This window comes from Panthera leo, chromosome B2 (genome assembly GCF_018350215.1).
Source record: "Panthera leo isolate Ple1 chromosome B2, P.leo_Ple1_pat1.1, whole genome shotgun sequence".
Classification (NCBI taxonomy): Eukaryota; Metazoa; Chordata; class Mammalia; order Carnivora; family Felidae; genus Panthera; species Panthera leo.
Window position 1 is genome coordinate 17,400,030 of NC_056683.1, and position 22,686 is coordinate 17,422,715.

Here is a 22,686-nt window from a genome sequence, read left to right on the forward strand (position 1 = left end):
TGAGTTAACAGAAAGGGCACCCTCGTTTGTCTCCTCGTGGACAATTTTCCAGGGAGACAAGAGTCAGCAAGGAATGATGTTAAATGAAAACATACCCTTAATTTTCTCCGGCCCGCCTGGCAGTTAGGATACCATCAGACATCAGACACTATCTACACTTCCCCCACAACAGTTACCACGCAAAAGCAGTTTATGAGTCTCCTTTATGACCCAGGGAGCATAACAGAGGGTTTTTTCAGAACTGCCTGAGCCCTTTGTGATTTAAATCCCTATCAAAGAAGTTGAAGTCTCGAAGAACAATGGTTCTGAACGGGACATTTTAAACACTGCAAAAAGAAGCAACATATTCCAGAGTCTTGCACAACGTTGAACTACCAAGACAAAGGGGTTGGTGTGGTGTATTTTTAGGAGGATGTAAAAATGTAAATGGACCACTTGAGTTAAGGTTGTCCTTCCCCCTGGGCAATTATTTCCACCTATCTGTCTAGACATCCAATCAACACTAGGGAGAAAACCTAAGAGTTGACAAAAGAAGGTTTTAGTTGAATAATGGGTCCCCCAGTCTTGTTTGCAAAAGGAAAATCAACAAGCAAGAAAACAAAAGGTCTGCAAAGAACCTTCAGAAGAGGGCCTGTGGGGGCCTGTTGTGTGGAGGAAAGCATTCTGGAGAAAAGTTAGCATGTCCTGTCGCTTGCAAAGGGGACCAGACTTGCGTGTTTACACTTCCCAGGCAGCCGCCCTTATTGGAAAGGGCCCTCCAAGAGTCCTTTATGTCCCTGCCACTGCAAATGGCCTACGCTCATTCACTCCAGGTAACAATGGCTTTATCTGGACACCACCTACGATGGTTCTGAAGCTTTTCATTTAGTGCCTACCATTTTGCTGATCTAAAGCAGAGTTCACTCGGGAGCCCTCAGGGTAGCCTCACACAGCACCCCCCTGTGGTGAGTTGGGAAAACAAAGAGTCCGGAAGGGCAATTTGGCTTTTCTGACAGATTCTGCCATCACCCTGCTTTTGCAGGAGATGCTAACGCAGACCTTGTTCGATGTTACACATATAAGCTTTTTTTAATGTTTTTATTATTTATTTTTGAGAGAGAGAGAAAGAGAGAGAGAGAGAGAGCAAGCAGGGAAGGGGCAGAGAGAGAAGGAGACACAGAATCCAAAGCAGGCTCCAGGCTCCGAGCTGTCAGCACAGAGCCCGATGCGGGGCTTGAACGCACACACCGGGAGATCATGCCCTGAGCTGAAGTCGGACGCTTAACCGACTGAGCCACCCAGGCGCCCTACAAATATAAAGCTTTTAAAAGAATTCTGCAGTGCTCTAGAAACACATAGCACTGCTCTTATTTCTCTGCCTGCACCTGTCCCTATCCTATTGTATATTTCAGACATAGGGCATCTGGAGTTCTTCTTTTCCATCTCATGGCCTGGAGTTCAAGTCATGTTTGCTGACTGGCTAACTGACCACATGAATGAATCTATTCCCCGAAAGTCTCCTACCAGTCCCACACTGGAGAAGCCCTTTGAACCAAAAGGACTTTGCAGGATCCTTAAAGATCACAAATAAAATCTGAAATCCCTCCAAAGGGCAGGATTTAGAGTACTCATAAGTTCCGGTTGCATTGTTTCCCTTCATGTAAGTGATTTTCCATCATTCCTTTTGGTGCCTTCTTGTTGTGGTGGTTGTTGTTGCTGGGTGACTGCCATTTCGCTGCCAGCAATCTCCTGAGGTGGGATTTCCTGTTTCCTAGCTCCCTGCGGGCACAGCTCCAGGGCACTCCCTTGCAAGTTGGTGTAATGAGGCCAAACCCTCTGTCCCTGGATTTAGAATCCGTGGTTTTGGATTAACTGTGTTGTTACGTTACCTTATGTGCTCTCTCGATGGGACTCGCCACTTCTGTTTCTTCCCCATCCTGGTACTCAGATCTTTAGACATCACAGCATTTACAGACCTTTCAACCACGGGACCTGGAAGTAAAAATCAATTACAGAGAAAATTGACAAGAGGCTAAGTGTTCAAGAAAAGCTCTATTACCAATAAGCAAAGCAAAGCAAAGACAGACGTATTCACGTTTAAGCATCGGGAATGTTTTGTCTCTTCTGAGTAACTGATCAGTTTTTTGTCATGGAAGTGAGATTTTTTTTAACTAATTGATCATGTTTTCCTTTTTGCCTTTCCCATAGAGAAGTTCTGAGACAAATTCGATGCCAGTGTTAGTAACTATTTAGTAACCTACGGCTTGAGTATATGGGTTCTAACTTTTCGTCTAATCTTCTCTACCTAGATTATTCGCTATCCTCTCTTTTTAGCATACTATCTTTAATATTACATGTATTCGTGGGAAATATTTTGGCTGTGTAAGAGCTCAGATGCTCATGGGTGTGTAAAGAACCAGGGCTCTGCTTCTCCTTCCGCAGAGTCAAGATGTTCTCTAGGAGGATGGGCTGTGTCAGTCCTACTGGGCTCACAGCCATTCTGCCTACTGCCCAGGGTTCTGGGCTGGGACCAGTTCCGCTGGCGATTTCCGACACCCTAAATCAGTCCTTCGTTGCAACGTCTCCCAGGTTTGGATGTGAAGCCAGTCCAGATTTCCATTTCTGCTGCTGTCTGCCTTCCCTCAAGGAACCGGTGCCCTTTCCTGAAATGTGGTCTCAGACATTACGGGTGAGGATCCCATTCCTTGTTCTCTCGGGAGGCATCTCAGCCGCTTTATCATTTCACAGATGCAAGCTTGACTCATCAGGGCCCAGAAACATCAAAGCCCCAAAGCTCTACCTGCGAGCAGTAACTCAGCCCTAACGAAATGCCCTGTGACGACTGGAAATCACAACAAAAGATGTGTGGACTTTCCAGCTGCAGGTGGAAGGAGCACATATTCCCCGCTTGTAACATTCCCGCGGAAGGGAAGGGAAGAACTTGCTTCCACCCTCACACGCATACGCGTCTCCCTATGACTGGTGCCTCCAAGTGGCAGAGGAACATCCTTCAGCCTCCCCCCAGACGGCTTATTAGCGGCAAGGGGAAAATAGTAATTATTTTGTCTGAGAAATCAGACAACCGCTTGATGGAGCATGGTGATCCGAGCCACCGCCACCAGCGAGGGGCAGGCAGATATCGTGTGTCTCCAGAGATAAGATCCTGAGCCGGTCACCGCGTCTCCTATGTAGGACTGAATCTCCTTACCTAATCGCGACAAGGCATCAAACACAAGATGAAGAATGCTTGTTCTATTTTGTTAAAGGCAGGAGGGGAAACATACTCTGCAAAAAAAATATCAAGGTCACACAAGACACGGGAAGGGGATGAAATGTGTCCAGATGAAGGAGGAAAGAGAGATTTGACAACGAGAATACCTAGAACTAGTCTGGAGCCCGTCCTGGCGGAAATGAGAAAAGACCTTATTACTGGGTTAACTGTCAACATTGAAATATAGACAGCAAACGAATAGAAGTATCTCATCAGTGCTACATTTACGAAAGAGAGACATGCGCTGATTACGCAAAAGAACAGCCCTATTCCTAGCAAATACTCACTGACATATTCTAGGGTAAAGGGCCACCGTGTGGGTATTTGCGTCTCAGAAGAAGAACGTTACACACGCTAACAAAGAATCTCAGGAAGTGTGATATTCCTTGTTGCACCTTCCTTTACAACCTTTCTGTAAATTTGGGATTATTTCCAAGTAAAACACTTTAAAAACAACAACAGTACCTCAATCTTGGCCTCAGCAAAAGAACCTGGGTTTAAATCTTATCTCTGCCTCTTAGCTGTGGGATCTTCGGTGATCTTACTCTCTGCAAAGTTTGATCTCCTCGTCAGTAAAATGGGCATAATAATCGTTGCTGTGTAGGAGGCTTGTTTCAAAGCTGAAATTAAAACTTAATGTTTATGAAGCATTTAGAACAGGTTCTGGCATACAGTCAGCGTCATGCAATTGTTTGAAAAATGTGTCACCACAATTCTGAAGTTAAAAACAAAACAAACACACAAAACGGCTTTTTCCAAACCTAAATATCCCCTCTTAGGATCCACTGACTGACTAAATTAATACATCAGTGTTTTCAACGACTTAGCCTGAACTGTGTGTTAATTGCTAGGTGGCTAATCAGACAGATACGGTTCATCGAGTAAGGTCAGAAAGGTCGGGGGGAGCCTAAGCTATTTGTGTAACTTTGCTTTTATAAGAACAGTGAAATATATTACAAATCAGATATTCAGTTAAAATAGACACAGAGACGGGCACCTGGGTGGCTCAGTCAGTTGAGCGTCTGACTTCCGCTCCAGTCAGGATCTCATTGTTTGCGAGTTTGAGCCCCATATTGGGCTCTCTGCTGTCAGTGCACAGCCAGCTTCAGATCCTCTGTCCTTCTCTCTCTGCCCCTCCTCCACTTGCACTCTCTCTCTCAAAAATAAACACTTAAAAGAGTGAAAAAAATAAAATAAAATAAAATAGAATAGAATAAAATAGAATAGAATAAAATAAAATAAAATAAAATAAAATAAAATAAAATAAAATAAAATAAACAGAGAAAATAAGTACTCATTGAACTGAACTGAACATATTTGAGTATTATATTGAGTTTCCAATACATAAAGGGGGAGAGGAAATACGATAACATCCTAGATGGTCCAGCCTTGGGGCGCCTGGGTGGTTCAGTTGGTTAAGCGTCTGACTTCGGCTCAGGTCATGATCTCACGGTTTGTGAGTTCAAGCCCTGCGTCGGGCTCTCTGCTGACAGCTCAGAGCCTGCTTTGGATTCTGTCTTCTTCTCTCTCTCTGCCCCTCCCCACGTATGCTGTTTCTCTGTGTCTCAAAAATAAGTAAATGTAAAAAAAAAAAAAAAAAAAAAAAAAAAAAAAAAGAATTTAGATGGTCCAGCCTTGTTCGGGGCCACAAAGTAAGCAGAAAGTCAGAAATGGTCTCCTCACAGCCATGACTTATTTCAAACTTCATAGGAGAATGCCCTATTACACCAAAAACCCAATGAAGGAAAGGTAAAAATCTCCTCTTTTCAGCCTCTACTGTTGTTTCTCCTGGAAGACAGCAGAGTTAGGGCAACTAGGAGACTTTTTTGCAAAGTTCCTCAAGACTCTTGTCAGGAAGCCCTCTTGTCGACAGGGCCCGAGTGAGCTCTCTCTCCAACCATCCCTGGGCTGCAAGGTGCCTCAAAAGGCCACCTGGTTCATCCTCCGGGTTCCAAAACAATGATCACCTACAGCAACCAAGGGATGGTGTGCCTCCAACCCAGCAGGTCAAGGTGATTGCAGCGTGGAGACGGTGATGAATATTCGCTTGGGCTACCCCAGAGATAAGCAGCTTATTCACACTTCCCGCTTTGCCAAACTTTATCCTGGTCAAGCCAGGATAAAACAGCCTCACCGTTCTCCTGCTGCAATGATGGGCTTTTTAATATTATTTTCAACAAAAAGTTTATTTAAATAAGACACTTAAGTTAAAAGAAAAGCTACTTAGGATTCATTTCCTTCCGAGAAATGTGTTCCAACTTAAAAACAGATTCCCCGCATGTAACAGCTATGTACAAAAGACTGTAAAATGTTTAAGTTGTCCTTGGTTTTACAATGATAAAGGAAATCCATTGGAATTCTCTAAGCAGATAAAGTATGCAAAGGATTCTGTTGTTGTTGTTGCTTGCCAAACAATGAAAGCAAAATAATTTAATGGCATATAAAAATAAAAGTTGTGGGGCTCCTTGCTGGTTCAGTTGGTTAAGCATCTGACTCTTGATTTTGGCTCAGGTCATGATCTTGAGATCATGGGATCAAGCCCGCGTCAGGTGCCAAGCTGGGCATGAAACTTGCTTGGGATTCTCTCTCTCCCTCTCTCTCTGCCCCTGCCCTGCTCTCTCTCTCTCTCCAAATAAATACAAATAAACACTAAAAAACACTAAACACTAAACACTAAATAAATAAATAAATAAATAAATAAATAAATAAATAAATAAATAAAATAAATAAAAGTTGAATGAGCCTTTTTACAGAAACCTTTTTCTCCCCTCCATTTCCTTTGGATGTCAACAGAATACATCAATGACCCTTTAGTAAAAAAAATAATAATAGCACAGTAAACCTGGTCACAAAAGCCAGTTACTTGACATACGACAAAAGAAAGGAGATGGGAAAAGGACCGAGTACAAGTCAGGGTGTGGTGGAATCGAACCGCCCTTTTCCAACTGAGAACGGCTTCTCGTCTGAGTTCTGGAGGGAAGGAGCACATCACTTAATATTGTCATCCTTTGTCTCCACCGCACAGGTGCATTGGTTTCGCTGATTGCCCATCAAATTGGAATTTGATCTTCCTCAGTGACAAACCCTGTCATTCACAGGTTTTTATGCATTGGCTAGTGCTCACTCCTCGTAATCCCCAACAGATTACTCCTCGTAATCCCCACCTCCTTAAATTAATTGGCTCCCCGCTCGCTGTCTCAACCCTGCCTTGGGTTTTGCATCGGCCATGGCAGGTGCTGGACACTCTCCAGTCGCTGTGGCACAAGAGAGGCCCCAGGAGGGGCAGACGGGGGGTGGCCGGGGGAAGAAGGGAGAACGCAGTGATGCTTTTGAGAAGAATTCTGCTGTTCCCAAGTGTCCCTTTCATAAGGCCTCCCTGAGAAATTGCTCTCTTGGGTCTCAGACCTAGAAATGGTTAAGGTCTCCTGAGTAAGGGATTGGTTGTTGGAGGGCCCGGCGTTTGGTCCCATGCCCTACCCTTCTCCCTAAGGGATCCGACCCAGCCCCATCAACTTAATCCAGGCAAGAGTCATCTCTCTCTTAGATGGTAGCAAATGCCCCCCGAATGCGCCTCCCTGTTCTCATACTCGCCTTTTACAATGCAATTATCACACAGCAGCCAGGACGGCCTCTTAGAAACATAAATCACATCCTGTTACCCCCCCTCCCCCTGCTGCCCTGCAGTCCTCCTCTTTGCCCTTTGATTCAAACCTTGACTTATAAAGCCCTTCACGACCAGTGCTGACCTCTGACCTCAGCTCAGACCGCACTCACCCTCGCCTCCCACGTTCCAACCACAGGAGCCTCCTTTCTGTTCCTCAAATAAGCTAAAGTCACTCCTTGGTACCATCGGTCCTGCTGCCCTGAGGCTCCCTGCCGGACGGTTGAGATCAGGCATTTTGTGGTTGCCCAGAGCTCAGGGGCTTTAACCTTCCAAATGAATGTCCCCTCCCAGCCACCTTCTAGCACATTCACTTCTCTTAACCCTCTCAGAACCCTTATTACTAGCTTTTCTGTTTCTTGCTTTTTTTTTTTCTCTAGTTCCACCTAAAATGGGATCCCCTGGGAGAAGAAACCCCTCCTATCTTGTCCACTGCTGTGTTCTCAGAGCCAAATGGCGGCTGCAGCACGATAATTGCTAGTAAGTATTTACTGAAAGAGTCTTAGGAACGCGGTAGACTTTGCAACCATGCGTTTTTCTCACAGCTGGGATCCCCAGTACTTTCAGAGTCAAAGGCGAGGCGCACTCCCACCCGCACCAGACCTTCCGGCATGCGCTTCGGGGAAACATCCTTAACTCTGAAGTTTCTTCATGCTTCTCTCCTCATTTTCCTCTGGCACCAATTTGCTCATCTTGAACAGTAGGTGCCAAGGGCTTGCATGCGCCACTAAGCTTCCCTCAACCCCTAATAAAATGTGGTGGTGTGCAAATGAACCGTGGAGGTGGACTTCTGCTAAATGTTACAAGATAGGTTTGTGTGGTTAACAAGAGGAATCAGTCACCTGTGTCATTCACCAACCACAAGCTGCTGAGAACAAAACCCAACACCCTCCCTATCTGAGTCAGTGCTGGGGAGGCCATGAGAAAAATAAAGTGCGCTGCAGAAAGCCAGTGTGAATCCTCAGGTCATGGCCGATGTCAGTTACCAGGTGTTAAGGGAGCAGACACCAGGCTGAGCTGGCCCCAGGACCAGCGAAGGCGAACGAGGTGACAGGAGCGGGTGGGTTGACCCTGCTCAGCCTCATCAGATGAGGCAACCTTTTTTTTTTTTTTAAATTGTAAATCAGGCTAAACGTTTTTATTGCTTATGGTATGTCTTTTTTTTTTTTTTAATTGTGGCAAGCACACACACACACACACACACACACACACACATCAAAACACACCATATAACACGAAATTTACCAACTTAACCATTCTTCCGTGCACAGTTCACTAGTGCTAAGTATATTCACATTGTGCAGAACCTTTTTATCTTCCCATACTGAAGCTTTCCCAACCTCCGGCAACCACCTTTCTGCTTTTTGTCCATGAATCTGTCTACCCTAGGAAACTCATATAAATGGAAGTGCGCAGTATTTCTCTTTTTTTGTGGCTGGCTCATTTCACTCAGCATCATGTCCCCAAGGTCCTGCCATGTTGTAGCATGCATCTGAATTCCCTTCCTTCATAAGGCTGGATATTATTCCATTGTATGTATGTGCCATGTTTTGTTTATCTATTCATCCGTTGGTAAAGCCAATTGGGCTTCTTCCGTCCCTTGCTTATTGTCAGATGGGACACTTCTGCACCTACGTGTTCCCTGCTTTGGTCTAAGGGACATCTGACCACGTCAGGGCACTGGTCAGCATTCCCTTCTTTCACAAGGTCAGGGAAAAAAAAATCATACAACCACGTACACAGTTCCCTTCGTGGTTCCCACCTGCAGGTGGACACAAATACTGCTTAACAAGCGTCTGGCCAGCCTCCTCACTCACTGTGCAGGTGGCTAGCTCAGGCCTTCTCCACTTTCCTCACGCCTTCCATGATGCGTAACTACGTAGCCTGCACCTTGCAGACAGCCTCTGTAGACACGGTCTGTTCAGTGATGGCATTACCTACCGCCTACCCTGTTGGTGAAGCCAGAAGCCAAAAACCATTCCATTCTTTCAAGCTCCAGATCCAACAGTGATTTGGCCTCTAGTATCGTAGAACCTGTCTGCTTTTCATTGCCACTCCTATGGCGAGTCCTTCATTGCCAGGGACCATCTTCATGAGCTAGACTACGGCAAGGGCCCCCTAAGTGATCTGCCTGCGTGCACCCTGCCCGTCCCTATCCACGCTCCGTCCTGCATTCAGGGTAACTTTCTTCCAACTCCAGTGTGATTATGTCATCTCTCGGGGACACCCCAGTGTCCTCCTGGTGTGGCATACAAGGTCCTCCTTGACCGGAGCCTCGTCTCCTGCACCCTGTCCTGCCCACACTTGCCTCAGCCATGCCCTTCTTCACGCCATTTTACACCTTCTTAACTTTGCTCACTCCAGTTCTCCACCAAACACAAAACTGCCACGTTTCTTCACTGGCCTAATTCTTCATCACTCGGGAGTTACTCGTGCCTCCGTCCAATTCCTAAGCCCAGGCTCTTTCCTCCTGCACATCTTCTCTACTACTGGAGCACCTGTTTCACACTGCTCTTTCAGTTTTTCCAGGAATCATTTCTTTCCTCAGATTCCCATCAACAGTCTGAGTTTCTTGAACATGTTCCGGGGGCATAAAGTCACATTCTCCATCCCCCCACTGCCTTCTTTTCCATGCTAAGCAGACATTTCATAGGGTAATAGTGCATAGGAATTTCTCAAAAGCCTCACTGTTGAGCCTGAGTAACATATAAACAAATGCACTTTAGAATACTTAAATTGTGAATTATAGGTACACAAGAAACCATAAACAATTTAAACTAGTGAAGAACTCCCCTGCTGTGTGCCTCTGTTTTATGTAAGTATTCATGCACAAGGGCTGAGTCACAGAACAATAAAGAATGGCTGTTCAGCTCAGCAGCAGAAACCACAAATGCTAAGGTCACAGACAGACATCCATTCTGTGTCCGCTTTTCAGTAGTTTATGAAAAATTAGCCTTTCAGTCTGAGGCTTTCTTTGTGTAAGCTCAAATTTCATTTTGGAAATTCTGAACAAGCTCTCTTCAATTAAAATGAATCACTTTTCCACATTATGAAAAATTTTAAATGTTTATGCAGAAAGTTGGTTGAACTTGGAGAACTGGTTGGTCAGAAAGAAATGAGAGCTGTCAAATAATATTAATAATAAAGATTTTGGTTAAGCAGGGTGAGGTTTTTAAAAGAAAGATGCTCCTTGGGGGAACATACCTTTTTTGAATTAGCAGTTTTAGGAAATGGGAATTTGGATAATCCTAAGCTCAAGTGGCAAAAACGAAAAGAGAAACATGGTCATCAAATTTCTTTATGTTTTCATAGAAAGACATCTTTTTAATTTACGAGACTAACAACAATCTTTTCTCTCTTGCAGATCTAACCGCATATTTTGTTTTATTTTTTTAAATGTTATTTATATTTGAGAGAGACAGACAGACCGAGTGCAAGTGGGGGGATGGTTGTTAGAGAGAGACAGAGGGAGACAGAATCCAAAGCAGGCTCCAGGCTCTGAGGTGTCAGCACAGAGCCTGATGCACGGCTTGAACTCACAGACTGCGAGATCATGACCTGAGCTGAAGTCGGACACTTGACCGACTGAGCCACCCAGGGGCCCCCTAACTGCATATTTTCATATGAATTCTCTCAGATTGATTCCTCGAATAAGATAACATACTACAGTTATGTTAGCCACTGCTAGAATTTTCAGTTCTCTGGAGAAGGTGTCTGTCTTCATACTTATGTTTTAATAAAGAACAGCATCAAAATAAAGCAATTAGAAATTAAGTAACTAACTAAACTAAAATTTGCATTCAAAAATAAGAAGAAAAGAACAAAATAAACCAAAATGAAGTGGAGAAAGAGGATTTCATCTCTCTATAGAGATAAAAGCAAAAAGCAATGAAAATTAAACAACAAACAACATGTAGAATTGATAAGTAAAATCAAGATTTTTGGCTTTCAAATGTCCAGCAAAAACCACAAATTCCCAGTGCCTGTGTGCAGGAAAAAAAGAAAAAAAAAAAAAAAAAAGAACCATGAGTCTATAACATTAGAAGTGAAAAGAGAGATATAATCATAGCATAGAGGAAAAACTACTAAATACAATTCTATGTGAGTGGGTTTGAAAATCTGGATGAAATAGGACAGTGCCTAGAAATTTTAATCATCAGAGAAAAACCAGGAAGAGATAGAAAATTTCATGAAAAAGAACCCTTCGGAGAAAAAAAGTGAAAAAGTTTCAAAGCACTATTTCCAAAATAAGACACTGCATTCAGATAGATTTTGAAGACAGTCCTATCAAAGTCCAGAGGAGGACATATATAATCCTGATGTGAATTAAAACTATTGCTGAATAGAGAAAAAGATGAAGAGTTTCTAATTCATCTTACAAGGTTTGCATAATCTTGATTCCAAAACAAGAGAAAAAAAGAGAAATAAGGACCAGTGTCCAAACGAATGAAACAGACACAGATTCTAAAAGGATATTCATAAATTGAAAGACATGCATACCTTAGTGCATTAAAAGAATCATGTGCCATAACTGAGTAAGGTTTAGTCCAGTTAGATAAGGCTACTATAACAGTAGAGAATCTGTTGGTGTAAACCACCACAAAAATAAGTTGAAGTTAAAAAAAAAAAAAGATCCATATGGCCATTTCTATAAAGACAAAAAAGATATCCAATAAAATCCCACATCCATTCCTAACATACAAAAGCCCTTTGTATATTGGACTAGAAAGATGCTTCCATAATCTGAAACCAAAAGCAAAGAGCATACATGTTAATAAAATAGTGTCATTTCCACAAAGGTACAAAACAAGAGAAGGATGTCTAACCAGTGCAATAAAGCAGTAAGAAGATACTCGTTTTGAGTTTAAAAATTTACTTTAAACAAGAAAAGCTTAAGTGAAAGGCGATTTATTATAAAGATTAAGGAAACCAAAGAATAGGAAATACAGATGGACATCACAAGGGACTAAAAATAAAACTTGAAAAAATCCCTGTACCGAACTGTTGTCTTTAAATATCTGCCTGTCTCTCTAGAAGGAGCATGATCCCAGATTTTATTCATTCTTTGTCCTCAGAAAATCTACTACCTCATCTACTTCTATATGATCCACAATGCTTATTCCAAATGGCAGCCTCAGCACTAAAAACTGTATGACCTTTCAACCATTATCTTTTAAAATATTGTTATGCACCATTCTCTCTCTCCCCTCCTACTGCAACACCATTTAAATGTCTGTTAGACTTTCTCATTTGATCATATATGTCTTACCCTCTGGGAGGTACTTCTCTTTTTTTTTTTTTTTTTTTTTTTGTCTTTCTATGCATCATTCTGCCTTGCTGTTCAGTTTGCTAATTCTCTCTTCAGCTGTATCTATACTATTTTGAGTTCTTAATTTTAGTTATTTTATTTTTCAGTTCTGTAATTTCCATTAATTTTTCTTGTGAATTTAAAATATGGTTATTTTTTTCAGTTCCTTCTTTATTTTTTTTTAAGTTTATTTTTGGGAGAGAGAGAGAAAGAGAGAGAGAGGGAGGGAGAGAGAGAGAATGTGAGTGGGGGAGGGGCAGAGAGAGAGGGAGAAAGAGAGGATCCCAAGCAAGCTCTGTACTATCAGCACAGAGCCTGAGGACAGGCTCAAACTCATGAACCATGAGATCATGACCAGAGTCAAAATCAAGAGTGGGACATTTAACCAACTGACCCATCCAGGCACCCCTCAGTTCTTGAAATTGCTGATGAGAGTTTCAATATGGTGATTTTCTATTTCTGTATCTTTCTGCCTTTATTAGTTGTAATTCTCCCATAATGAATACTTTCCCTTCACCAACTATTTTGTTACCTAAAAACTCAGTTTGAAAGGAAAAACAGGAAACATGCTTTATTCTTCCTAGAGTAAGAGTTGATACCCTAGCAATCTCCAACGCTAATCATTGTTTTTAAATGTATAGCATTATATACACTCACGAAATTTTGAAATAGCTTGAGACAAATTCATATGCCATAATGTTCACAATTTATACTACAACAGTCAAGGGTGTTTAGTATATTTACAGAGTTGTGCAACCATCACCATAATCTAATTGTAGAATATTCTCATCATCACCCAAAGAAACCTTGTACCTATTAGTAATCATTCACATTCTGCTGGGTCTCTGCCCACCAAGCCTTAGGCAACCACTAACATATTTTCTTCTCAGTAGATTTGCCTACTTAGGGTATTTCATATAATGGTATCATACAATATGTGGTCTTTTGTGACTGGCTTCTTCCACTTAGCAACATATTTTTGAGTTTCATCCATGTACTGTATCCAATACTGTATCAGTATTTCCGTCCTTTTATTGCTGAATAACATTCTATTGTAAGGATATACCACGTTTTGCTGATCCATTCATCAGTTGATGGACATTGGCTTGTATTCACTTTTAGCTCTATGAATAATGCTAGTATGAGCATTTGCATACAAGATTTTATGTGGACATATGTTTTCATTTTCTTGGGCAGATAACTGCCTAAGGGAATTGCTGGGTTATACGGTAACTTTGTGTTTAACATTTTGAGGAACTGTCAAACTCTTTTCCAAAGTGACAGCACTTTGCACACTTACACTAGCAGCATATGAGTTTCCAGATTCCCCACTTTCATCAACTTATCATTGTCCTTTTTGTTATAGCCATTCTAGTGGGTATGAAGTGATATATCGTTATGAATTTTATTTAAATCTTTCTAATAACTAATGATATTGAGCATTGTCTTACATGTTTTTAGCCATTCATTATCTCTTTTGGAGAAATGTCTACTCAAAATCTTCACCCATTTTTTAATTGGGCTGTCTATTATTATGGAGCTGTAAGAATTCCTTATACATTCTGAATACAAGTCCCTAATCAGATATATGATCTGAGAACATTTGGGAATGTAGGTGCACAAGTTTTGTTCTTTTTCAAGATTGTTCAGGTTGTTCTGATTCTCTTGCATAGCCATACAAATTTAGGATCAGCTTATCAATTGCTGGGAAAAAAAAGCCACCTGGAATTTTGACAGGGATTGTGTCAAATCTATAGATAAAATGGGTATATTGATATCTCAACAATATTAACTTTTCCAATCTGTTAACATAGGATGTCTTCCCATTTATTTAAATCTTCTTTAATTTCTTCCAACATTGTTTTGTAATTTTCAGTGTGCAATCCTTGCATCATTTTGTTACATTTATTCCTAAGTATTTTGTTGTTTTTGTAGCTGATGTAAAGGAAATTATCTTCTTCATTTCATTTTCAGATTGTTTATTGCTACTATATAAAAATGCATTTTTATATTGAACCTGATTATTAGTTCTAACATTTTTTAGCAGTGAATAAAAATAGTTTTACTTCTTTCTCTCCAACAGGAATGCTTTTCTCCTTCCTTCCTTTTTTTCTTCCCGCCTTCCCTCTCTCCCTCCCTCTTTCCTTCCTTCCTTCCTTTTCTTTTTCTTTCTCTTCCTTCATTCATTCCTCTCTCTCTCCCTCTCTCCCTTCCTCCCTTCCTTCCTTCTTTCTTTTTTCCCCACCATTTGCCCTGGCTAGAATCTCTAGTACAATACTGAAGAGGCAAGAGTGGACAAGCTTGTCTTATTCTGAACTTACACATTTTTATATGATGTGATTCTATCAATTGTAGCCATTATTCTCTTGTTGAGCTAAAATTTTCCCATTTTTGGTCAGTGGGAGTCTATTTCTACTTAATTCCTGTGAACTTTTAATACAGGCTTTTAACAAATACTTTTAACAAAGGCTTTAGCCTTTGATTGCTTTCTCACTTTCTGATATAAGAAGATGTCCCGGATCCAACTAGTGTTTCCCTGGTCCTGGAATCATTAAGTTTTCTAAAAATGCTCTCCTTTAAGTGGGAAATGATATTTAGAGACCACAATCTGGGCATAAGGGGTAACTATTCCTATGAGTCATCATTTCTTCTAGTCCCTATAGTTGACAGAACTAGGAAATAAGATTTTTTTATGTAATAAAGGAAAAAGTCACAAATTCACATTTATATTTTTAATTTAAATATAAAATTCCAAGGTTTTACTTAAATTCTTTGTACACTTTTATCTCATTTCACTTACACTGAAAATCTTGATCCCTTTTAAGGGTGATATAATTAGATATTTGTTTTATCTTATAATATTAATATAACAGCTTCCAAGTAATAACATCAATAGTATTACTGAAAATTAAATACTGAATACCATTCAAGGTTTTTGAGGTTTTTTGGTAGTTATTTTTGTCGCTAGAATATATCCCATGAGAGATGTACAGACAAATTAGTATAATGTAAAGTCACTTAGGGATTCTTTTCTCTTTGTGATTATGGTACCAACTTGATATACACTTAGGTTTATTTGTTTCCACTCATTTACTATTTTTATTGCTTGCTTTCACTCCTTTTTAATTTTTGTATTTTAATTACATAGAACATTTATAGTTCTCCAACATCAAAACTACTGAAGAAGATATTTTCACAAAAGGTTTGCTTCCATCCATCTCCCCTCTATCCTACTCCCTCACTCCCCTGTAAGTAACTTTTTTTCCTTTGAAAATTATCCCCACACAGTATAGAAAAGGCAATAGTTAACAACCTTGCATTCTTGTCTAAACCCAATAGACTGGTTGTATTATATTACCATTTTCCTATACCACTAGGTTCAAATTGCCAAAATTTTGTTTAGAATTTTTGCATCCATATCCATAAGACAGACTGACTTGTAATTTTCCTTTCTTGCAATTTTCTTGCCAAATTATGCTGGCATCATAAAAAGAGTTCATGAGTGTTTCTTCTTTGTTCATTCCTTTTATGTGGTGAATTAAACTAATTATTTTAAAAATAATAACCAAGCATTGTTCGTGGAATAAACCCAAACAAAACAGCATAGAGTTATGTTTTGTTCTTAAACCTATTCTGACAATCTTTGTCTTTTAACTGGAGTGTTTAGTACATTTATATTTACTGTAATCACTAATTATTTGTTGTTTATGTAGTTTACCTGTTTTATGTTTCTTTTTCTTTCCCTTCTTCCCTTCTTTTAAAGAATCATTTACTTTTACCTCTCCATTAGCTTTTCAGTTATACATTCTTCTACTATTCTTAAACGAAGCATTTCTTCTACTATTCTTACATAATGTATTTCTCAGGTTATAGTTATACTGAGTATCTTAGAGATTGCAACATGTAAATTAGTATTTACACTCCCCCAAAATATTCATTCCTTAGAACACTTTTCTCTATTTACCCCCATCCTTCATGTTTTATTATGTTTTGATTCAATGTAAATTTTTAAAGTCATGTTATTATTGCTGTATAGTCAATAGTCACTTACATTTACCTATATATCTTTTCTATTGCTCTTTAATCCTTCACATATCTTCATTTCCATCTGGGACTCTTCTCCTTGTGCTGAAGGCACTCTTTTTTAACAATAATTATTGATTTTTTGATGTATATTTCTATTAATCTTTTAAAAAAAATTTTTAATGTTTACTTATTTTTGAGAGACACAGAGAGAGAGAGAGACAGAACAAGCAGGGGAGGGCAAGAGATAGAGGGAGACGCAGAATCCAAAGCAGGCTCCAGGCTCCGAGCTGTCAGCACAGAGCCCAACACAGGGCTCAAACCCACGAACCACAAGATCATGATCTGAGCCGAAGTCAGACACTTAACCGACTGAGCCACTTGAGGAGCCCCTGAGTCTTAATGCACACATAGATTCGTGTATGCACCACCACAATTGTGATGCAGTACATGAAAACTCCATTTAATACTTCTTCTAAGTCTACCAGTGACATATGTAATATATACCCTCAGCTTTTGTTTTTCTGGAAATACCTTTATTTACTTTAGAATGTTATTATCACCAGATATAGAATTCTAGACTGGCTATTATTTCCTGTCAGCCTTTTAAAGGTGTCATTCCATCATTCGGTTTTCATAATTTCCGTTGAGATGTTAACTTTCGGTCTTGTTGCTTCTTTGAAAATACTGCATCTTGTTTTCTCTACTTGCCTTTATCATTTCCTCTTTGCCTTTGATTTTTAACAATTTGATTATGATGTGCCAAGTGTGTAGTTTCTTTGCCTTTATCCTACTTAAGGTTCTTAGTAACTTTTGATTCTGTGACTCAAAATTTTTTATCATTTTTGGGAAAGTCTTGGTTATTGTCCCTTCAAATATTACTTCTGCCACATTATCTTCTTCCCTTCTTGAATTCCAATTACATGTGTTAGAATGTTTCATATGATAGATTATGTCTCTTATACTCCTTTCTGTATTTTCTATCCTTTTAGTACTTCGGTCAAGATTTTTCTACTACCCTATCTCCAGCTTGCCAGCTCTCTCTTCAGGTGTGTCCAACATGCATGTTAAACCAACATGCTAATTTTAATTACTATATTTTTCAGTTCTAAAATTTCTATATTATTATTAAATGTCTAGATTCTTGTCCTTTAACAAAATTCTTCCCTTTTCCATTTATTTTCTTGATCACATTAATTAGAACTATTTTAAATCTGTGTCTGATAACTGTAATCATCTGGAACACCTCTGAGTATATTTCTATTATGTTTTCCTCTTGGCCCTACTTCTTAGATCCTACTAATTTTAGATTGAACGCTAATCACTGTGCCTGAAAGAGTGTAGAGGCTCCAGATGAAGTGATTTTCCTACAGGAAGAATTCAATCTATGGTCTGGCAGGCAGCTAGAGTACGGACAGTTTATCTCAACGCGATGGGGGACTGAGTTGCAACAAGGTTTGCTCTACCCTAATGTACCCCCTCATAAGGGTCTCAACTGAAAGTCTAGGGCATTTACTAGATGCTTGCTGCCTCTTAGATCCTGATTTCCAGCTTGTATCTCCACAACAACCTAAAAATTCCACTCTGCACTCCAGCTGCTTTTCTTGCCTTCATAGCCTTTCACTTTATGGACTAAGAATCCCCAAGTCCTTCAAAGAGAACACCACCACATATCAGCCTCACTTCTCTGCACCTCCCCTTTTTTCTGGAACCTGGGCTTGTAGAATCTTGGTTGATTTGGGAACCCACTCCAAGCATTATCTCCTCAGACCTGTGAGACTGCCAAGGGCTCTGCCTCTTCTGTGCCTCTTAGCGGCCCCCCCTCGACCAAATCTCTCAGCTTCTTTCTCAATGCCAAGGATCATCGATGCCAAGAGGAGAAAAGCAGCTTTCAGGATGTTGGACTTACTTCAGTGAGGTTCCCTCTCTCTGATCCTTTGACCCTTCCACTCCAGGCTGTCCCAGTGGCTCCCTGAAAAACTCAAAAAGATCCATTTCAGTTGTGTCCATCTCTGTCAGTTGTTCTCAGTGAAAATCAGCAGTTTTCCGCTACCTACTCCATCATATCTGGAAATGGGAGTTGCCCCTCCGTTTCCTTTGACAACTGTGTGGTACTTCACTTTGTAGATATGCTGGAGTTTATTTAACCAGTTCTCTGTTGAAAAACACTTCCGTTGTCCCAGCCTTTTGCTATAACAAATAAGCAAAATATTCACAGTGAATAGCCTTCTGCATATATCTCCATATATATGCAGTTGGGTATCTGCAAATGCATATAAAATTTTGCTAGCTGTTCCCAATTTCACTCACAGAAGTTGTACTGTCTTGTGTCCCTACCGATGCTGTGTGAAAGCACCTGTTTTCACACAGCCTTGCCAAAATTTACATTGTCAAACTTTGGAGATTTTGTTTCAACCTGATAGATAAGAGACAGTTTCCCAGTAGTTCTGACACGCATTTCTCTTATTGAGAATGAAGGCTATTAGTGTACTTTTCCTGTGAACTCTCTATTCATACATTTGCTTATTTTTAAAATCAGGTTGTGTATCTTTCTCTTCTCAATTTTTAGGAAATCCTTATTACATTGAGCATATTAGTGTAAGTTACAAAATTTTTCCCAATTTGTAATTATCTTGTGATTCCACTTATTTTGTTTTGTTTGCACTGTTGTCAAATTTCTTCTCTTATTGAATCGATTTTGTTTTTTTTTTTCAGTTAGAAATTTCCATTCAGGTTATACAATAAGATTCACCCATAGTTTTCTTCCAGTACTTGGGTGTTTTTTTTTTCCCCATTTTTGTTTTGTTTTCACCTAGATCTTTAACACAGTTGTAATTTATCCTGGACTACTTTACGAGAAAAAGATCTAATATTTTTCTTTTTTCCTTGCTGTTACCTATTTGCTCCACCACAATTTAAAGTTAATTTTCCCCTCTGATTCAGAGCCTCTTTTGTAACACACTAAATTTTTCTTAATTACATTTCTGGGCAATGTGTTAGTTTCTAAGTCTTTCCCTGAGCCAGTACCTTCCTGCTTTAATTTAGAGGATTTTAAGTGTCTCGGTATATTCTAAGAGGATTAGCTACGCATTAGATATTCTTTCCAACTATTTCCTGGCTATTCTCTGTTGTTTATTCTTCCACATAAACTTCATAATCGACTTACCTAGTTCTGGAAAAAAAAAAAAGTCTGAGGAAATTTTTATTGAGGTTGTATTAATTAAATAACTAATTTAGGGAGACAATAGCATCTTTAGGATCTTAAGTTTCCCTTTGAAGGATAGGTATTTTTTTCAATTTGTTCAAAGCTATTTTAATATCTTTCAAGGATGCTTTACAGTTTTACTATTTTTGCATATTTCTTCTTAGGTTTCTGTGTAGGTGTTTAAATTTTTGTTGTATACAGGGTCTTCTCTTCCATTGTATCTTCAAACTGCTTATCATTCATATATTTGAAGGCTATTGATTCCAGTATGCTCATTTTATATCATACTAGTTTATTATCTTATGGTTGGTAGCACTTGTCCATTGATTCGTATCCTTTGTTTTTTTCCAGACATTACCAACAAAGGGTTTGCCTCTTCCTTTCCAGTTCTCAGGAATCTAATTGTTTTCTCTTATTTAATGGGAGTAACTAACATTCCAGTGCAATGTTAAACAACTGGAGAAGTAGTGGGTATCCTCCTCTTCTTCCTGACTTTGAGGAGATGCCTCCCTAAAGTGTTTGACATTTGACAATCACATAGGAAGCTGGATTTTGGACTGATATGCACACACACACACACACACACACACACACACACACACACACTCACACACACAGTTTTATTAGGTTAAAAATAGTATTGCCATGCTATTTTTTTCATTATACGCTGGGCATTTGCATTTGAAAAATTATTTGTAGAAATGAGGCCTAGGATGATATAGTTTGCTCCAGAGAGAATTTTTGTTGCTTATGCCATAATTTGGGGCACTATTAATAATCCAGACTAATCCTATTCTAATTTTAGGTTTTAGATTTTCTAGCCCTTTCAAATGACTTGAAAAGAGGCTGTGTTCCATAAGGGGGCCCATTTAATTCTAGTCCACCCTACTTTTAGGGGGCAGCTCTTCATGACTCTGATCCAAAGTACAGGGTATGTCCCAAGGTCTCCAACTTTGGCAAGCTCTGGACCCAGGACTCTTCCTCATAGCCTCAAGAAGTTTTTAAAAGTGTAGCTCAATATTTCAGTTCCCTGTTCAAGATCTGCAAATGTTCCCCAGACAAGAGTAGCCCCAACACTAAGCTCACTCTTGATTTCTGTCTTCTCCCAGATCCTGACCAGTAATTTTTCACTACCTTAATTCTTTGATGATTTTAAAACCGAATTTATGTTTTATCTAGCTTTAGTTTTATCTTTAGCAAGAAGGTTGGTCTGAATCACCTCGTTCTCTGTTAGCAAAAGCAGCGCACCTAGTTGATGACAACAAATTAAAAATTAGGGGACCCTGGGTGGCTCAGTGGGTTAAGCGTCCAACTTTGTCTCAGGTCATGATCTCATGGTTCGTGGGTTCGAGCCCCATGTCGGGCTCTGTGTTGACAGCTCAGAGCCTGGAGCCTGCTTCAGATTCTGTGTCTTCCTCTCTCTGCCCCTCTCCCACTTGCGATCTGTCTCTCTCTCAGACATAAATAAACATTAAAAGATTTTTAAAAATCAATTTAGGGGCACCTGGGTGGCTCAGGCGGTTAAGCATCTGACTCTTGATTTCAGCTCAGGCCACAATCTCACGGTTGTGATATCCTTTTATGACTAAGAAGTAATAAAACAACAAAATTTACGTCCACAACATGCCCCCCAAAGTAGCATAACCTCATAGTCATACCTTACATTTTATGTAATTTACACATCCTCTAAGCTCTCCTAGGCTTCTCTTAAGGCACATGAGATGTTATAAAACACTTAACGCTCAGAAAATGCTGAGCTCGGGGCACCTGGGTGGCTCAGTCGGTTAAGCATCTGACTTCGGCTCAGGTCATGATCTCGCGGTCTGTGAGTTCGAGCCCCGCATTAGGCTCTGTGCTGACAGCTCAGAGCTTGGAGCCTGCTTCAGATTCTGTGTCTCCCTCTCTCTCTGACCCTCCCTCGTTCATGCTCTGTCTTTCTCTGTCTCAAAAATAAAAATAAACATTAAAAAAAGAAAGAAAGAAAATGCTGAGCTCTTCCTTGATTCTTATTTGTTGCCTAAGCAAATTCTTCCATGGAAATCCCTCTCTCCCCACGCACAAGCAAAAAAATAAGCAAACAAAAAAACAACAACAGAAAAAGCATAAGGCATTTCTAATTCTTGGCTCCTTTACCACTGCGCCAAATATAACGTGATGTGAGATCTCTTGATTGGATCACGTACTTCGGTGGGACTCTATCCCCAAGTTCCTCGATCTCATTTCTTTCAGGCGCTCAAAAGCATGACTCATTGGTTTGACAACCATACTTAAGAATTTGAACCAAATACTTTTGTAACAGTTTAAAAAGCAACTACCCAGAAGATTACGAGTCTCTTGGGCAGGTTGGCTAATATAGTTGGCATAGGATCTGACACTGAATGAGAATTGGCAATGCAGAAAACAGCCCTTGAAGGCAGCAACCGAAGGGAACCTAGGGAGGGAAGGAGAGACGGACCCATTTCAGGCAGGGCCCAGAGGTGCTACATATTTGGTTTCCAAGGTTCAAAATATACATCCATCACCAGGGATCTCTTCTGGCAACACAAAAGACTACCTAGGTGATGCAGACCAGCCTTCCTTTTCACTGCAAACACATAGAACAGTCAGATGTAATAGTTGTTTTTAATTGTGGTATTTCATAATGCAGCTACAAAGAAAGAAGGGGAGATAACTAGCAGCCAGGAACCAAGACAGAAATCAAAACTGGAGAAGTGAGAGGGAGCTGAGGCAGCACTGGGGTATGGAGGCCCACCAACAACAGGGTCCTGACAAAGACCCTGGGACCCTGACAATGCGGGCAGCAGACGTGGGCTCCAAACGGCAGGGGGCAGAGGCACTGGAACCAAGCAGAGGCATGAATCACTAAGCCTCATTTCTGAAAGGGGTACTAGAAGTTTTTGCACATCGGCCCAGGAAAGAGACAAGAAATTTGGTCATTTATGCATCTTGGGTAGGGGAAAATACTACCCTGAGGAATCAAAAACCTCAGGCATCTTCCATATGTGGGTATGAAAGAACATAATCCATAGCACTATCTTCGACCATATAAAAATAAGTTCAAAACGGATTAAAGGCTTAAATATAAAAATTAAAGAAAAATCCTTGGCAACTATGCATTTAGAGTAAGGATGGCAGAGATCTTCTTAACCAATACTGGAAACCCACAAGTTACTTAATAAAGACTGATATACATTTGGCTCTCTAGTCTTTTAAAATGCTTCATGACAAAAGGTAGCATA